Raw genomic sequence first — 4,212 nt, forward strand, 5'->3', positions numbered from 1 at the left:
ATTCTGTGTTGACATATTTCATTTATAAATTACATTACTATATTTTTGAAATTTTCAGTATTTGCCAACATCTTAAAAACAAAGAAATAGTGATTTTTGAGAAGAAAATTAACTATTTAGATTGACTTATAGGGATCTTTGGCTCAAGCAACAAGAGTGACTGAATGTTAATTTTTGGAATACATTTACCTAGTTTTGTGTTTTTCTGGATTTTTCATTTGCCATATAAAGTTTAAAAATAATTTCCTTCACTTCAATAAAAAAGTTATTATGGTGGGACTTTGGCAGCAGTATATTCAAAGTCATTGCTAGTTACCTGTTTTATAGCTTCCTTTTTGTCAGAGTGGTGACATTCTGTAGCCAGATCTATGCAGAATTCTGGCATTTAGGCCACTCTGAGTTAACTTCTTCGTTTTGATGCTGAATTTTAGGCCATTTAAAATTATTTTCTCTTTCTAGAAATAGTACATAGTAATAATCTTTAATATCTTTTGGGAATATTACTATATTAATAGCATCACAATGATATCAAAGGAAGTGCATTACCTTGTCAGCAGTTATAAAATTAATCTCTAGTGAAATGATCTCTAGTGAAAAGAAAAGATATTACTACTTAATGAGATAGCTAACAGTAGGATAATAAGGTAACAATATAAACCATTTATAGTTATAGGAACAGCACTGGTTGACATTAATAATAATAAAAGCTGAAAAATTGGCAAATACATTTTGAAAAAAGGAATGAGGATCTACTGTTGCCAGATATTAAAATGTATTATCCTATCAACTATACTCCAGTATAAAACAAAAATTAAATTAAAAAAAATGTATTGTCCTGATGGTAATACAAAAAAGCTACATTATTTAAAACAGTGTAACAGCAGGTCAATGAGAATCGGATAAAGACCATACACGGATCTAGTATATATAATAATTTAACATAAAAGGTAGGGAAAGGAAGGATCTGGGATCATTTAATAATACCAAAGTGAGAAGTGTAAAAAAAAATCAAATTACAAAAACTAGAAAAGTATGTGTGTGTGTATATAAAACAAGCTCAAATAAATTGATAAAATTTATATTCCAATTGATAAATGGACAAAGAATCTGAACCAGTCTCCTCAAGGAAACAAAAGCAAAAATAAACAAATGGGACCTAATTAAACTTAAAAGCTTTTGCACAGCAAAGGAAACCAACAAAATGAAAAGACAACCTACTGAACAGGAGAAAATATTTGCAAATGATATGATAAAGGATTAATGTCCAACATACATAAACAGCTCATACAACTCAACATCAAAAAAACAAACCCAATTAAAAAATGGGCAGAAGTCTTGAAAAGATATTTTTCCAAAGAGGAAATGCAGATGGCCAACAGGCACATGAAAAGATGCTCAACACTGCTAATCATCAGGGAAGTGCCAATCAAAACCACAATGAGACATCACCTCACACCTGTCAGAATGGTCATCAAAAACAAATAACAAATGTTGGTGAGGATGTGGAGAAAAGGGAACCCTTATACAGTGTTGGTGGGAATGTAAACTGGTACAGCCACTGTGGAAAACAGTATGAAGGTTTCTCAGAAAACTAAAAATAGAACTACCGCATGATCGAACAATTCCACTCGTGGGTATATATCCAAAAAAAACCCAAAATCATTGATTCATAAAGATACATGCACCTCAATGTTCACAGCAGCGTTATTCACAATTGCCAAGGTATGGAAGCAACCTAAGTGTCCATAAACAGATGATGGATAAAGAAGATGTTGTATATATACGTACAGTGGAATACTACTCAGTCATAAAAAAGAACAAAATTTTGCCATTTGCAGCAACATGGATGGACTTGGAGGGTATTATGATAAGTGAAATAAATCACAGAGACAAATACTGCATGATATCACTTATATGTAGAACCTAAAAAAAATACAACAAACTAGTGAATTTAGTAACAAAGTAGACTCACAAATACAGAGAACAAACTAGAGGTTGCAGGGGGAGGGTTCATATAGGGGTGGGGAATGGGGGTACAAACTATAGGGTGTGAGATAGGCTCAAAGATGTATCGTACAACACGGGGAATACAGCCGATATTTTGTAATAACTAAATGGAAAATACCTTTAAAAACTGTATTTAAAAAAAAACTGAACCAACAGTTCACAGAGGAGGGATTAGCAACACAGTAGAAATCAAAGAAAAGTAAATTAGAATGAGATATCAAATTAGCAAAGACCCCCAAACATGAATGCTAGAGATGATGAAGTGAAATAGATTCTTACATAAAGGTTAACAAATGCATTCATTTGGGATACCGCATTCAATTTTTTTGCATATATACTCAGAAGTGAAGCTGCTGGATCATACGGTAGTACCATTTTAAATTTTTTGAGGAAACACCACAGTTTCCCACAGCTGCTGCACTGTTTTTATACATTCCCACCAATAGTTTACAAGGGTCCCAATTTCTCCACATGCTCACTGACACTTGTTATTTTCTGGGTTTTTTTGGTAGTAGCCATCCTAACAGGTATAAGGTGATAATCTCACTGTGGTTTTGACTTGCATTTCCCTATGATTAGTGAGGTTGGGCATCTTTTCATGGGTTTTTTTGGCCATTTCTATATCATCTTTGGTGAAATGTCTATTTCAAGTCCTTTGCCCATTTTTTATTTGGATTTTGTTGTTGAACTGTAACAACAACATATATTCTTCACAGATTCTGGATATGAACCCCTTATCAGATACATGATTTGCAAATATTTTCTCTCATTCCATAGGTTGCCTTTTCATTCTATTGATTACGTTCCTTTGATGCACACAAGCTTTTAATTTTGATATAGTCCAAATGGTCTATTTTTTACTTTTGTTGCCTGTGTTTTGGGGTCATATCCAGGAAGTCCCTGCCAAATCTGATGTCATGAAGCTTTCCCTCTATGTTATTTTCTAAGAATTTTTATAGCTTTAGGCCTGGTGTTCAGGTCTTTGATATATTTTGAGTTAGTTTCTGTATACAGTGTAAGGTAAGAGGCTTCTTCATTTTTAAGAACTACTGAACAGCTACTGGGGGTGTAAACTAATACAACTACTTTGGAGAAATATGGCAATATCAACACTAATTGAAAATACACACTATGACCTCACGATTACAATTCTAAGTATGTACATTAGAGAAACGCTTGCATGTGCATATAAACAATCCTTTTTAAATAACCTAAATGTCCATGTGACAGAATTCTCAAGATGGCCCTCTCATGATTCCTGTCCTGATTATTCAAGCACTAATCTAGGAACTGCTATGAAGGGATTTTTAAGATGTATAATTAAGCCCTTAGTGAGCTAACATCATTTATCAGGTGAGTCCTTAAAAAAAAAAAAAAAAAAAGGCAGAATTTTCTCTCTTGGCAGTAATGAGGAAGCCAGACAGATTTGACACTGTTGCCGGTTTGCAGATGGAGAGTGACATGCAACAAGGCAAGTGGACTGCCTTAAGAAGCTAAGAGAGGCCCCTGGCTGACAACCAGCAAGGATAAGGAGGCATGTGCATTAAAATGGCATGAACTATATGAACTCGGAAGCAGATTCTTCCCTAGAGCTTCAGAGAAGAGCCCAGAGTCCAACTGACACCTTGATATTGGCCTATGCAAAAAAACCACAGTTGAGCCATGAGAGGTAACTGACCTACAGGACTGGGAACTAAGTTTTAAAGTTTTAAAGTTTTAAAGTTTTGAGTAAGAATAAAAATGCTGTATGAGATGTACCGTCTACCACTCAAATTCTGAAACCCAAAACAGTACTGTTTACTACTACTTGCATTCTTATAAAATAGCAGTATAAAATCATGGAAGGACACACTCATTTCCTGAGAGTCATTCTCTTTTGGGGAGGGTAAAAAGGAAAAAATAAAATGGAATGATGTATTAAAGGGTTAAAGGGAGCTCAATTTTATCTGTAATGTTATCTTTTTTTTCCTATTTAGTATATTAACATGTTAAGTCAGGGTAGCAGGTATCTGGTATATTACTACTATCTTTCTATTTTAAAATAATACCCCCTTTACTACAAATCTGTAATGCTATATGGGCCAGATCATTAAAGTAACTGATAGTTATTTTTATTAAGAATTCCTTAATGCATTTTCAACTCTACATTTCAGAGAATTAAACTTATCTTACTGTTGCACTCTAATCAGAAAAATCAGAATTAAG

This window comes from Hyperoodon ampullatus (assembly GCF_949752795.1).
Source record: "Hyperoodon ampullatus genome assembly, chromosome: 4".
Classification (NCBI taxonomy): Eukaryota; Metazoa; Chordata; class Mammalia; order Artiodactyla; family Ziphiidae; genus Hyperoodon; species Hyperoodon ampullatus.